The sequence below is a fragment of the Macrobrachium rosenbergii genome, chromosome 24 (assembly GCF_040412425.1).
Source record: "Macrobrachium rosenbergii isolate ZJJX-2024 chromosome 24, ASM4041242v1, whole genome shotgun sequence".
Lineage (NCBI taxonomy): Eukaryota > Metazoa > Arthropoda > Malacostraca > Decapoda > Palaemonidae > Macrobrachium > Macrobrachium rosenbergii.
In genome coordinates, this window is record NC_089764.1 from 12,858,258 (window position 1) to 12,874,020 (window position 15,763).

A 15,763-nucleotide genomic window follows, 5' to 3' on the forward strand; every position below is an offset into this window, starting at 1 on the left:
TATAGTTATTAACATCACGACTATATACCTAATGGGAAAGTATGAATGCGAATTATTCTAAAATACTGACAAATCAACGGTAATAGTTCCAGATCTGGAGGAAAAAAAAATTACTGGAACCCTGTTGAAGGGCAGAGCCGTGAGCTGCGGAGCAACCGGTCAACACCGACTTCATCTCTCAGAACAGGTAAAGGTTTTTTTTCCAGTGAGACGTTGTTTGGCATTTTAATAACAAAAATTGAAGAATTTGTGTGTTATAATAGTATGGATTTCAGTTTTAACGTGGAGTGTGGGTATAATTCTTCGAATGTCTTTACATACGTGTGTAGGCCTATGATAAATGAGTTTATAGGTTCCAAAAGGTGCCTTGGGTGGTATGGGACCAGATAATTTTATACTCTTAGTATATTATGGTTTGAGAGTAGTGTCTACGTCTGATGTCAACTTATTCTGAAAAAAAAAAATCATATTACAGCTTAAAGGAAATTTTAGCAGGTTCTGAGCTGGTTACCACTGGAATCGAATAGGTTCAACAACTTTCATGTAACTTCCGTACCTTTTGGGAAATATTAAATGGAAGTCAAGAAGGCATCAAGGAAAAACAGAAACCAAATCAAGATATAGTAAATATACATTTGTACTACTGGTTGAAATACCTGAAAACTGATTAGTAATTACGTTTAATTTCTCATGAAATACAAGAATATTTTTCACCCTGTTTATCTTGTGAGCGTTTTTACCCTTAATTGCAAACCACTCGTTTCTGTATTTCTCCAACCCTGGCCGTCAGATGATCTTAGTGTCATAGAAATTTAGCTCCACGAAAATGAGGATACCAAAATTTACTGAGGTCTCTTTGACTGTCCATCAGTGGGTAAAATATTTTAATAATTTGTAAGATTATATTAAAAATGTTGGTGTTACATTGTACCTGTGGACTTGGAAATGAGTCCAAAATCCCAAAAGTATGTGCATTCAGGTATGAAGGCACTATATGCAGATGAACAAGTTTTAAGAATATTATCCTAGGCTTTTGTCTGTAGTAATTTTAAGCATTAAGGTTTTTTGTGTCTTCTTGCCGAATTTGATGTTTTTTTTTTCGCTGGAGATGTTTGGTTTTACGTCCTTTTAACCAACAAATGGGGACTGCAGTTTGAAAAGAGACCACCAAAGTCCTAGACCTTAATTTCAGGATAGGCTGGAGGGTGGATGTTGGGACAGGAGCAGTGACCATTTAGGTAGGACTTGGTTAAGTTAGGTTATAGGTTAGGTAAGGATACATTCTCATATTTTACTCAAGTTGTAGAACAACACATTAGGTTAGGTTGGGGCAGTAGGAAGTCGGCACTATATGTAGAAAAAGCTTTTATCTACATATACTGGGATTGACAGAATGCAGAATCATGATCCATTATCTGGGCTAATTGAATTGTCATGGGTTACATTCAGTATTTTATTTCAACTTTGCTAATTCGTTACTTTTACACTATAGCATTATAACATTACCATATACAACAGTTCTCATCATTATTGGCAAGTTCTGACTGGGTTTCAGTAAATTTGCTCCAAGATTCATTCTCAATGCATGTTATAAGATAGATATAAGAAATTTCACTGCCCAGATGGAGATTAAAATATTCACATTCCCTGCCAGCATAACGTTGTTTTATGATCTGCTGAGAGCCAATGAGATGACTGCCAATAAACAGTGATGAGTTTGATATGGGTAGTGATTAGGCTAGGATGAGTACCACATCCCGTTTCCTGTTCCCTCCAGGAAATCTTGGAGCCTTGCAAATAGTTCACAGTATTGTGAAATCTTTTGAAATGAGCCTTCTTATGTGTAATGTTTGATGTGGTTTGTTGGAATTGATGTTTCCTATGTCTTGCAGATAGTTCAAAGTATTGTGACTTTGACTATACAGAAAATCAACCTAGTGCATTTTTACTGAAATAGAGGGGGTGGTGGCTCGTAGGTAGTCAAAGGTCAATACAGCATTTACTTTAAATTCTTGTAAAGCAAGTAAACATAAAAAACATCAAGCATTACACTGCCGGTTAAATGTGATGCTTCACCATCAAGTGGCAGTTCCTTCTCAGTTTCACTCATACCTCGCCAATTATCACTTTAGCAGTGTCAGCTCCTATGTTCATGGCACTCTTTTTTGCTAATCATTTTTGTCAAAGGATGCCATTCTTCTCGTCATCAGTAACTGGATCATCAAACATTTTTTACCTAGCAGTAGTAACTGCTGTTTTAATATCCCTTTCTTATATCTGTAGTAATATATCTAACCATTGTTGTCATTGGGATCTTGACCTGTAGTTCCTGACGTGATCAAGGCCTTTGTAATGTTTGTTGGCATTTAGTTTAACATGGATCAGAACTACTTGGACAATTCACTACAAAACAAGGCTAGAAGACCAGGGTAAACAGGACATTAAATCTTGATGTGGAAGGTGGAAGGTTGCTGGTCTCAGGGGAAACGATACAACAAGCATCAGGTAACTGAGCTACAAGGCAAAGCTCGTGCACAGTGATTGGCATATCTGTTATTGTGTGTGCTAACCATGAATATTTAAGTTAATTTGAACCGGTTTAACACGAATGAAAGTATTAGTTTCTAAACATATTATGAGAAGGTTAGTGTATTAAACGATTGAATGCTTGACTATGATGGTGAGGAGGGTCTATTCAGCTCTAGTAAATGTATCTGAATTTGAGTGTGATCAGTAATGGACACTCTTCATGGTCAGGTGGATAATGGTATTTTTCTGATAATCCAGGTTGCAGAGTCGAATCCTGCCGGTGCTTAGGCTCTGTAGTCTAAGGATATCCAAACTGTATGAAGAAATCTAGACATTAAGAGGGCATTGTGGTTATTTCAGTGACAAGGTTATAACTGTTTAAGCCTGTATACTTGCATTGGCTGCAATACAAAAATACAATTAATTAGACTTTTCGTTTTCTTTGCTTTAAAAAAACAACATTGTGATCAAAGTCCCATAAAAATCATGCCCAGATCCATCATGGTCAAACTGTGGACAGTATGGCCCGCAGATGATCAGGTATAGCTGAAACATCACATTGTTAAGCAATATTAGAATCTGTTGACACAACTATTTCAGACAATTTTCAAATTATAAAACTCTGCTAGCAGTGAAGTTTTGCCCATTATTAATATATATTAATGGCTACTTGCCTTCAAGCAACCCAGAAAGTGCCTCGGTTGCTTTCAATCAAGACAGTAAATAAAATGTATTTTTGTGCAAGAACCTTTGAAGAACATTAGTGTGAAATTTGCCAAGAATGTGTCCGACAAATTGCCGTTGACAAAGTAATTTATTGAAAAAAGTAATTTATTTAAAAAAATGCTTGACAAGCAATTTACGAAAAACATTTTTTCAAGAGTGCTCGCCCTTCAAATGCGGTTGAATACAGCAGTGGTAAATGAGCAACGGTTCAAAGACAAAAAAATCGTTCCCGAATAGCATTCATTTTAACTGGTCGGATGGACGCAGCTTATGTTAACAAATAGCATGCAGTCTGGATTAGTGGTCACTAATCCTTACTAAATTTCACCATCGTTAACATAAGTTACATCATCCTAGACTAAATCATCTGCTGCCATTCGTTAACATAAGCTACATCCATCCGACCAGTTAAAAATGAATGATATTCGGAACGATTTTTTCAGTCTTTGAACCGATGCTAATTTACCGCTGCTGTATTCAACTGCATTTGGAAGGGCGGACACGCTTGGAAAAATGTTTTTCGTAAAATGCTTGTTAAGCATTTTTTTTATTGAACCTTTACGCGGTCACCACTTTTAGAGCCTTATTAGTATTCGGTTTTTTCCAATATCTATTTTCGTAAACATTATTTTTTTACTTTAGTATTTATTCTCACCAATATAAGCCTTCCAGAGTTGTCATTTTTTTCGAGCATTGTTTTCTCTTGAGCTCTCTGTTATTAGCAATCTTTTGTCTTTAGCATGGTAAATTAAAATGTTTATAAACTTCAGGTGCTAGTCAACGTAGTTTGGAGGAAAGTAAACAACTGTACTGTGCATTATAACATATTCGGAAATATTCTTCTGTGTATGAATCAAATCACTTACGTGAAGAAATTAAAATGTGTTGCACAGAGGTTTATAAAACTTTCAGATTAAAATGGTATAGTTTTTCTTTTCAGATGTGTATAACTGCCTGCATGTACAAAATCAACTGGCCAAAGGCGGCAGCAGAAAGACTCATGTGGAAAGCACAGTTCGCATTTGGCTCATGGGAGGAAATTGTCAAATGACCAACCTGGATGAGACAGGATGAACTGAGGCAAGCTTTAATTAAACACTGCGGATGTATGGGTATGTAGCTGAAACGTCATATTTTGGGGGTAATTTTAGAATTTATCGACGAAAATATGTACTCAAATTAGGAAACTGTGCCAGCAGGGCAGCTTTACCCATTATTAATACTATATAATGGCCACGTACCTTCAAGTGACCTTAAATGTCTTCCAGTTGTTTCCAATCAAGATACTAAATGATGTTTTAGTTTTTTTGCGGGATCCCTTGATGAATGATATTGGTGTAAAATTCGCCAAGAATGTGTTTCTAAATTACGGTTTGACAAAATGTTTATTGAAAGTTCAACACCTAAACTAAGTACATCTGCTGCCGTGGTCTTGATCGATGATCAAAATTTAGCATAAGCTACCATCTGATTAAAAATGAACGATGTTCAGGAACGATCTTTTCATTCTTTGAACCAATGCTAATTGCCAGTGCTATATTCTACTGCATTTGGAGGGGACAGGCACCTGAGGAAAAATATTTTCGTCAAATGCATCTGATAAACACTTATTCCACTTGAACCGTTACGCGGTAACCACTTCCAGTCTTGTTAGTCTACTCTTTTCTCAAAAATCTATTTCCTTGGAAAACTTTTTTGGACTTGAGTATTTTCCACCTATATAAGCCTTCCAAAGTTTTAATTTTGTCTTGATCTGTGCTTTCATTTTAGCATTTTCATTATCATTCTTTTGTTCAAGAGGACCAGGTTAAGTTTCCTGCATAATAATAGGAAAGTAAACAACTGCGCTGTGCGTTATAGCATGATATTCCAAGAAACATTCTCTATTTGAATCAAATCACTTATAATATTTTGAATTTGGGGATTAGTGGCTTAGCGTTTTATACAACAAAAGTTGAAAATGACCCAACTTTCCATTTCAGATGTGCATAACTGCCTGCACTTAGAAAATCCGGTGGCCGAAGGTGACAGGAGAAAGACTTTCAAGTGGAAACCCCAATTTTTATTTGACTGATTGGAGGAAATTTTAAACTACAGGAACTTAGATGATAGAGGATGGACTGAAGCAAGCTTACATCAAACACTGCAAGTAGAACAAAGGCTATGTGGTTCAAGAGATGACCCCCTTTAATTCCAATCTTTCCTTAGAAAGGTTTTGATATCTTATCCTAGGTAAAAAACAAAAACAAAAAACAAAAAAATATACCAAAACGATGGTTGAGGCTTGAAGCCTAAACCATTGCGTTTTATCAGATTTCTGCAATTTGTGCAATTTTTATGCATTTTTGCGGTTTTCCGTTTCTATTTTCCATTTATGCCATAATCATTATGTTGATACTAAAATCATTTTTTAAATGAAAAAGTGTGGAAATTAAAATATTTCATTTAAAAAAGTTATAAGGTGAATATTTTGCAAGCAATAGGTATTTCCCATGTGTCAGATAACTAAAAATGATATAAATATTAGTACTTTTTTCACTCAAAAAATGTTTCATATAACACTATTAATTACTCTATCAAAACAAAAACTTCACTACACAATTAGATAGTTATCAGTTAATTATTACTACACAATTGATAGCTATCTTTTCATACATTTGATGGTCTTTGATCAAAACTTTCATGGTCTGTATTCATCTGATTCTGAATCATCAGAATCAGAGGAATCAGCACGAATGTCGGTGAATTCATTCTCAAATTCATCAGTATGCCTCTCTTCAATATGCTTGCTAAGATCTGTGGGCTGCTGATCACCCGTAAACCACACTAGTTTATACACGCCTTCTTTCTCTTCCCATCCTTGTTCAGTTGATCTTTCTCTGAAGATGTAGTTTGTCCTCTTGATTTTCTGCGTAAGGCAGTCGTGGCATGGGGTGACATTTGACATCAGCCCAGTAATGTTGGATAGTAGCGGTTCTTTTTCTTTGGCTTATACTACTTCTCAAAAATTTCTTTTCTTGCTTCATTCACTGATGTGGCTTTTGGCATTCCATAAAAAGTACTAACAAACTGTTCTGTGTTTTTGCTGCTGCCAGGGTCTGGTGTTATTTCTTCTCCCAGCATGGAAAGACCTTTGAGAAGTCATCATTTTCTCTTGCAATCTGCAGTGATCTTACTTTGGCCTTTCTGAAAAGCTGGATTCATACTCACACCCTGTTAAAGCATGTAGGCCTGACAGGGTTTTGCTATAATACCTAGGGTTTGGTAGGTTATTAATGTCTATGTATCGCCTTGTGTTATCTGATGACCAGCCAGTTTCCATCCTTATTCTCAGGTCTACCTGTGAAATGAAGAACAACAACAGAATCAGTATATCAGTATCACTTGCCCTCACCACAACATTACTACCACTTTCGATCTGGCAGAGATGGTAAACGATTCTTGTATCTGCTTCTATGTGGCCACAGCAATACACGGGGACTGAACTATTCACCTTTCCTCCCTCGCTTCTGAACTATTGCACTGTTCCTTCCATACTTCTTTAGCTCCGTGCTACTTTTGCATGGGTTGCTATTACCTTCTTGCCTTGTATCACTTCAGCATATTTGTCATCTTTCCACTCTTGAATTAGAAATTTTTTTAGGGCTGTTTTGTAGGCCTTGGATTTCAGGCTGGTTTAAAGTCTTGAAGTCGAGTTTGTGCACTTCCAATGATAACAACTTTGTCACCCTCAATTTCACCTCTAGCTCCTGTTGAACGTCTTTGATGCTCCTTTTATATGTATCAAAAACTGCATGAACCTCACTGGCATCTGTCGTGCACACCATGATCAAAAGCTTCCTCCTTGAGCCACCATATGAATCTGGAATGCTTGAATGTAAAGCTTGGATAATTGCCATCTTGTCATACCTGTATATGATGACATCAATTTCATCTGGTACACCATGTGACACCAAATCATTCAGACGATTGGCTAAGGCTGACCTGGATGTCTTATTCATTGAACCACCGGTACCTGCTAGAGACAGTGATAAAGGTGACAGAGGGTATTCAAAAACCCTTGCTAAATCAATTTCCTGTGTGCAGGCTAGATGTACAGTACAAGTCGACCTAGCAAATCAGTGGTTGTTTTCAGTACAGTAGTTTGACATCTTTTCCCCCCTAACTTTTCTTACAACTTCTGCACTTGCTAGATTCTTCACTCTCCTTCTCTTTATGGGTTTCTTGAATCTGTCAGGGTCTTCAATGCAGCCCTCAATAAACTTGTTTTCATGCCTCACCAGTCTGTATAAACTTCAAGAGATCCTCTTTAACGCCTTCCTGTCGACAGGATATACAAATTACCATCCTCCTGCAGGTCATCACTGAAGGGTTAATGGTTTCATCTATGTTCGCTGATAAATTTGCAAGGTCCTGATTATCTCTTTTAATCCGAAAATTTTGCAGCTCGTGTAAAAGATTATCTTTGTTGCTCATGTTTGCCTTCTCCACAAAAGCCTGAACAATAACACCTCTTGCAGCTCTAGCTAAGACCCATTGTCTAGTTGCTGGGAGACTGTAAATGAACTCCTGCCTGTAAAGTCGAGAGGCTGCATCTGCATTTACAGTGCATTCTACAGCCATATCCACGGGTAGTCTTGCAAAACTATTTGAAGACAATTGCACAAAAAAGTTTTCTTTAGAAAGCTGGTCTTTCAGACCAGGATGCTTTTCTTCAATGTTTAGCAATTTGAAATAACAAAGAGTTATATACTTGAATAATTTGGCTTTCCACCAACAAAAAAGATGTCTGTCATTTTCCAAGCACATAGGTGAAAGGGTCCACATCATTACTTCACATAGCTCTGCTAAACAGTAAGCAGATATCCACAAGTGCTATATACTGTGCCCAGTACTTGGCAGTAGATCCATGGATCCCTTCTAATGTTTCATCAAAGAATCTGAAATAATGAGACATCAGCTTCATAAACTCTGGCTTTGCCTCTAGCTTTATGTAGTCACTTTCTGAGGGATTTTTTAAAAGGACTGTTATTGCAGTAATTATTCCTATATGCATATCTTGGTTTCCCTGTTGAGAATGGAAAAGTTCCTGATGCTTCATCCTAAGTGCAGTTGCTAGAAGAACATGTAGGCGTTTGCCTCGATTATAATGTCGTCCCAACAGAAAGCTTCTATGTGGCCACAGCAATACATGGGGACTGAACTATTCACCGTTCCTCCCTCACTTCTGAACTATGCACCGTTCCTTCCATACTTCTTTAACTCTGTGCTACTTTTGCATGGGTTGCTATTACCTCTTTGCCTTGTATCACTTCAGCATATTTGTCATCTTTCCAATCTTGAATCAGAAATTTGATTAGGACTGATTTGTAGACCTTGGATTTAAGGCTGGTTTAAAGTCTAAGTCGAGTTTGTGCACTTCCAATGATAACTACCCTGTCACCTTCAATTTTGCCTCGAGCTCCTGTTCAACATCTTTGATGCTCCTTTTATATGTATCAAAAACTGCATGAACCTCACTGGCATCTGTCTTGCACACTATGATCAAAAGCTTCCTCGCCAGGCCACCATATGAATCTGGAATGCTTGAATGTAAAGCTTGGATAATTGCCATCTTGTCATGCCTGTATATGATGACATCAGTTTCATCTGGTACACCATGTGACACCAAATCATTCAGATGATTGGCTAAGGCTGACTTAGATATCTTATTCTTTGAGCCATCGATACCTGCTAGAGACAGTGGTAAAGGTGTCAGAAGGTATTCAAAAACCCTTGCTAAATCGATTTCCTGTGTGCAGGCTAGATATACAGTACAAGTCGACCTAGCAAATCAGTGGTTGTTTTCAGTACAGCTAGTTTGACATCTTTTCCCATAACTTTTCTTGCAACTTCTGCACTTTCTAGATTCTTCTCTCTCCTTCTCTTTATGGGTTTCTTGAATCTGTCAGGGTCTTTGATGCAGCCCTCAATAAACTTGTTTTCATGCCTCACCAGTCTGTATAAACTTCTCCTCTTTAATGCCTTCCTGTTTTACCATTCCTGCAGGTCATCACTGAAGGGTTAATGGTTTTCTTCTATGTTCGCTGATAAATTTGTGAGGTCCTGATTATCTCTTTTAATATGAAAATTTTTGCAGCTCATGTAAAAGATTATCTTTGTTGCTCATGTTTGCCTTCTCCACTAAAGCCTGAACAATAACACCTCTTGCAGCTCTAGCTAAGACCCATCGTCTAGTTGCCAGGAGACTGTAAATGAACTCCTGACCGTAAGTTGAGGCTGCATCTTCATTTACAGTGCATTCTACAACCATATTCACAGGTTGTCTTGCAAAACTATTTGAAGACAATTGCACAGAAAGGCTTTCTTTAGAAAGTGGTCTTTCAGACCAGGATGTTTTTCTTCACTGTTTAGCAATTTGAAATAGCAAAGAGTTATATACTTGAATAATTTGGCTTTCCACCAACTAAAAAGATGTCTGTCATTTTCCAAGCACATAAGTGAAAAGGTCCACATCATTACTTCACATAGCTCTGTTAAACAGTAAGTAGATATCCACAAATGCTATATATTGTGCCCAGTACCTGGCAGTAGATCCATGGATCCCTTCTAATGTTTCATCAAAGAATCTGAAATAATGAGACATCAGCTTCATAAACTCTGGCTTTGCCTCTAGCTTTGTGTAGTCACTTTCTGATGGATTTGTTAAAAGGTCTGCTATTGCAGTAATTATTCCTATATGCATATCTTGGTTTCCTTGTTGAGAAAGAAATAGTTCCTATTCGCTTCGTCCTAAGTGCAGTTGCTAGAAGAACATGTAGGCGTTTGCCTTGATTATAGTGTTGTTCCAACAGAAAGGTTCTATGTGGCCACAGCAATACATGGGGACTGAACTATTCACTGTTCCTCCCTCATTTCTGAACTATGCACTGTTCCTTCCATACTTCTTTAGCTCTTTGCTACTTTTGCATGGGTTGCTATTACCTTCTTGCCTTGTATCACTTCAGCATATTTGTCAACTTTCCACTCTTGAATCAGAAATTTGATTAGGACTGTTTTGGAGGCCTTGGATTTAAGGCTGGTTTAAAGTCACCTGTCACCTTCAATTTCACCTTTAAGCCTGTTCAACGTCTTTGATGCTCTTTTACATGTTCAAAAAACTGTCTTTGATCTGCTCTTTTCCTTGCCACATGTAAGTCAAAAGACTGCATTAACAGCTCACTGGCATCTGTCTTGCAGGACCTACAGCTTATGATCAAAAGCTTCCTTGCCAGAAATAAATTCCAACCTTCATAAGAATCTGGAATGCTTGAATGTTAAGCTTGGATAATTGCCATCTTGTCATACCTGTATATGATGGCATCAATTTCATCTGGTACACCATGTGACACCAAATCATTCAGATGATTGGCTAATGCTTACTTAGATGTCTTATTCATTAAGCCATCAATACCTGCTAGAGACAGTGGTAAAGGTGTCAGAAGGTATTCAAAAACCCTTGCTAAATCGATTTCCTGTGTACAGGCTAGATATACATTAAAAGTCAACCTAACAAATCAGTGGATGTTTTCAGTACAGCTAGTTTGGAATCTTTCCCCCTAACTTTTCTTGCGGCTTCTGCATTTGCTAGATTCTTCACTCTCCTTCTCTTTATGGGTTTCTTGAATCTGTCAGAGTCTTTGATGCAGCCCTCAGTAAACTTGTTTTTATGCCTCACCAGTCCGTATAAACTTCAAGAGATCCTCTTTAACACCTTCCTGTCGACAGGACATACAAATTACCATCCCCTGCAGGTCATCATGGAAGGGTTAATGGTTTCATCTATGTTCGCTGATAAATTTGCGAGTCCTGATTATCTCTTTTAATCCAAAAATTTTGCAGCTCTTGTAAAAGATTATCTTTGTTGCTCATGTTTGCCTTCTCCAATAAAACCTGAACAATAACACCTCTTGCAGCTCTAGCTAAGGCCCATCATCTAGTTGCTGGGAGACTGTAAATGAACTTCTGTCCATAAGTTGAGAGGCTGCATCTGCATTTACAGTGCATTCTACAGCCATATCCACCAGTTGTCTTGCAAAACTATTTGAAGACAATTGCGCATAAAACTTTCTTTAGAAAGCTGGTCTTTCAGACCAAGATGCTTTTCTTCAATGTTTAGCAATTTTGACATAGCAAAGAGTTATATACTTGAATAATTTGGCTTTCCACCAGCAAAAAATCTGTCATTTTTTCCAAGCACATATGTGAAAAGGTCCACATCATTACTTCTCATAGCTCTGCTAAACAGTAAGTAGATATCCACAAGTGCTCTATACTGTGCCCAGTACTTGGCAGTAGATCCATGGATCCCTTCTAATGTTTCATCAAAGAATCTGAAATAATGAGACATCAGCTTCATAAACTCTGGCTTTGCCTCTAGCCTCGTGTATTCACTTTCTGAGGGATTTGTTAAAAGGTCTGCTATTGCAGTAATTATTCCTATATGCATATCTTGGTTTCCCTGTTGAGAAAGATAAAGTTCCTGGTGCTTCATCCTAAGTGCAATTGCTAGAAGAACATGTAGGTGTTTGCCTCGATTATAATGTCATCCCAACAGAAAGCCAATGATTGACCCTTTGGCTAAGGCCCCACTCTCAGCAAAAGTGGAGTCAGTCCCTATTCCATTTAGATAGTAATCTAAGACTTCCAGATAGTCGTATTTGAGGTGAAAAGCACCAACCATTACAAATACACGACGAAACTCAAGCTTAAAACTGTCTTGCAATACGAGAGCTGGCTTGGCAATGCCTAGGTCATACGTGTTAGGGATGTATTTCTCTCCACTCATCTGTAACTTTAAGACTTTGGGTGGCAGTCTGTTTGACTACATCAGGTCTTGTTGGAAGTAAGCCTATGTTCTGTATGTATCCCACTGTTTGAGGTGGTAAAGGGTCCAAACATCTCTCCATTTCTCAAAGCTGTATGACTGTGATTCGTTAGTTTCAGTCATGTTAAATTCAAAACTAGCAACTTTTAACTTTTATGCACCGGCTCCAGGTCAGGTTCAAATACTACCAATGTTCTTTTTGTCTGCCAGATGCATTTTCGAAGGAATATTTGGTTCATCGTCGACATGAGATGATGATGTACAATTTTCTTGCATCAGTGTTGATGGTGATTGTTCTTGGGGTCCTTGAGCTTTCAAACTTTGGTACATTGTTAACTCCCTTGCGTATCATGGTGAGAACCTTCTCCAGCCAAGGTGTCAGTATTTTCATCATAATTGTCCCATGCTAGGCCGGTAGAAAGATTCTTCGCGCGAACTAAACCATCTGGCAAGCATTATCTTTTTCCATGATAGTTTGTGCTAATACTGTTTCATACCCTTCAGCAACATGGCATCTAATGCAATGACCAAAATTATTTAAAACCTCTAAAACTTTCCTGGATCCTACCATTGACTTCAATCCCATTCCTAAAAGTATGTGCTTGGAGGGTTTCACTCTACCCTTGGTAATTTTGTACTATATCATCTGTCAAAACTTTGATGTGTTATCTGTCTTCTTTCTCACTTACGCCAACATCACCATCTGCACCAGTATAGAGCACTTTGTAAAAGTGAAGCAATTCTTCAGGCGTATCCACTTTTTCTACTAGGTTATCAGCAGTTAGTTTTGAGGAAAATTGTCTCACCTAGCTGCAATATCTTCTGCCTCAAGTACAAAGCAACAGCTGTTATTTGTTTTTCCATGGCATCTTTTGCAATGGATAATAAAGTAGCCTTCTTTCTTACTTTTCATCTTTGCATCAATTTTGTCTCAAAATGAGACACCTTTTCAGCAAATAATCAGGTTTTGAAGATGTATTTCTTATATGTTCCCTTCTTTGAAGTTCCAAAATTTGTCATTCAACAGCACAAGAGGAAAAGACTTCTGTATGAAAATTTCAGACTCAATAAATCTCTGCAATTCTTCATGGGCTTTTGTCTTTTTCAATGGGACCTTCTTGCACCCCACCATCGCTAACTTTACTGAGACTTTTCATCTTCAAAACATATCTTGTTTTGCCAGGAATCGTGATAATGCACTTCTTTGCTAGGAAATCAATGTGACCATATTCATTTCTAAGTGTAGGACTTGGATTCCATTGGAAAGCTTTTTGATGGTCTGTTCAGCCATTTTTTTGTTTGACAGGTACTGACATTTTTCATTTAAACCCCCTTTTTCTTAGCATTATACACACAGGACTTGTGACAGAAAATGCATTTATGCTAAAGCACCAGTACGTGACATTGTTTTGTTTTGATGATCTAGTGTTAGTACTACAAACATCAGTTACAGTCTGTTTTGTATTATCAGGTCTAGTTTTAGAACTACAAGTATCAGTGTTAGAGTTAGATTTTGTTTGGTTTGTAATATCTACTGTTCTTCTGACAGCAGAAAAAACTTTGCGACACCTGGGATGATAGCCATATAAATGAAAATTATCATCACTAATGGACAAGACCTTGGTGCACACACTTACATACTTTGAAGGCTTTGTTCCCTGTGCCATGTGTTCTGCTGATCTTCTTGCCGTGGCCCATGTTTTGCTGTAAAAGGACGTGTGGTTTCTCCTGCTACTGACCCAGGTTCAGTGTGAAGAATACATTCTAAGACTGCTTGATTATCCGGAAAAACATATGCAGCAAATTAATGTAAACTGGTTGGGTTAAGGTAAGGCCACATATACAAGAGTATCAACATAATGATTATAGAATAAATGGAAAATAGAAAACGGAAAATCACAAAAAAATGCATGAAAAATTACAAAATTGCAGAAATCTGATAAAACGCAATGGTTTTGAGGCCTTAAAGCCCTCAACCATCGTTTTCATCATACTTTTTTACTTAGGATAAGATGTCAAAACATTTCCAAGGAAAGAGTGGCATCAAGGGGTCATCTCTTAGACCAGTAGGGCTTAGCATTCATCAGTTGAAAGTTAAGTTTATATTTTCACCGTCAGAGTTATCTTGGAAATGTCAGTACCAGTTGGGTTGCAAAGTAGGTAAGTTCTCTTTCAAACGTAGCTCATTTAACTTATTGGGGAAGTAATTTTGAATATAACATATCCATAACAGTCTCTCATCGTTTTTTTTTATTGCATTTCATTGTTACTAGTTCAAAAATGCTCTGAAAGGTAATGTGTCCTCTGGTCCCTGCAAAATAAGATGAGAAACTAGGTTAGTTTATTGCATTTGTGGTAGATAAGCTATTTGGTAAATGTATATGAATTTAAATTTAGGTTTCTAAGACATTTTAATACATATTTCAAAACAAAATGTTTATTTGAATGAGCTCAGTTATTTTACTTGAATTCAGTTTCAAAAAAAAACGTTGACCTAATTTTACCAAGAAACACTTTGGAACTCATTTACTTATGCTCTGTGAGACTTTCACTTATTTTTAAGCCAGAGATGATGTTTAATAGGTAATTTTTTCAGTTCTGGATAAGTTAGATTTTCAGAAAGCACATATCCCTGGGAACTAATATTAAATGGAATTTATGAATGTGACATTATTTTAGTAAACAAATTTTGTAGTTACTGAAATTTAAAGATTATCGAATTTTTTATTATTTTTGGTGCTGGTTTGGGTTCTGTATACCGAAAGTTAATCTCGCATAAATTATGAAGAATAATTCTCTCATTCTTCTTTCAGAATACAGTTGGTCGCTTGCTTAAATGGAATGAATAAATAACCACAAAATTTAGTGGTTCTGTACATTAAGGATTCTGTAAACTTCAAGAAAATCTTCAAGAAAATCGAAAGAGATCCATGGGGTTCAAGAACAAAGAATCAAGAGTATATCAGGATGTGGAGTGCAGGGCTAATCCTAATTTTGAAAGTTCTTGTTTTGAAGTTTTTTCAGTGAGGCTCTAAGTACCTTGACATTGTCTAATTAAGTAACATTACAAAGACTATCTTGCTGTTTATTAATTTTGCCTCGGTTCCTAAAATATTTAGTGTTTTGATGAAGTCGATTTTTTCTTCACATAAGAAATTTTCAGAAAGAATTAAGTCTAAATTTACTAGATCTCTATAATTCACAATTTCATATGACTTTCAATCGTCACTTCTAACAAATATGTATTTAGAGCCTCATCTATAAATCTCACTCTCATCAGTGTATTGGCATCTGTGGACTGTGGAAGCTTGTTAGCAGAATTTCGCAATTGAATTTATTTTTAATATAGAAGAAGGTTATATAACTTACAGCCACAACCTGGGTAGTCTTAGTTATCTGTGACAGCTCTACTTACAAGTCTGCCAGTCTCTTAATCTCTGTGATGATATCGTTTCAACAATGGATTTTATTTTAAAGTAAATTTAAGGCTTCAGCGCCTGTAAATTATTTAAATTTAAATTATCTGAATTCTAACGTGATCATAATGAGATTTTCAAGATTTTATCAATCTGAAAACTAACTAAAATTTTGGATACCAGATAAGAAGTCAGTCTATGTTCAGTGAATATCAGATGTTGCTGA

The 15,763-nt window shown here is 36.9% G+C and overlaps 1 long non-coding RNA gene across 1 annotated transcript; it reads left to right on the top strand.

Moving 5' to 3' along the window:
- The first annotated feature begins 80 nt into the window (after positions 1–80).
- On the top strand, positions 81–15,036 carry LOC136851735 (uncharacterized). The gene is made up of 4 exons (XR_010856952.1): positions 81–187; positions 4,196–4,367; positions 5,238–5,487; positions 14,935–15,036. It is a non-coding gene; the product is annotated as an uncharacterized lncRNA (long non-coding RNA).
- Positions 15,037–15,763: the final 727 nt, after the last annotated feature.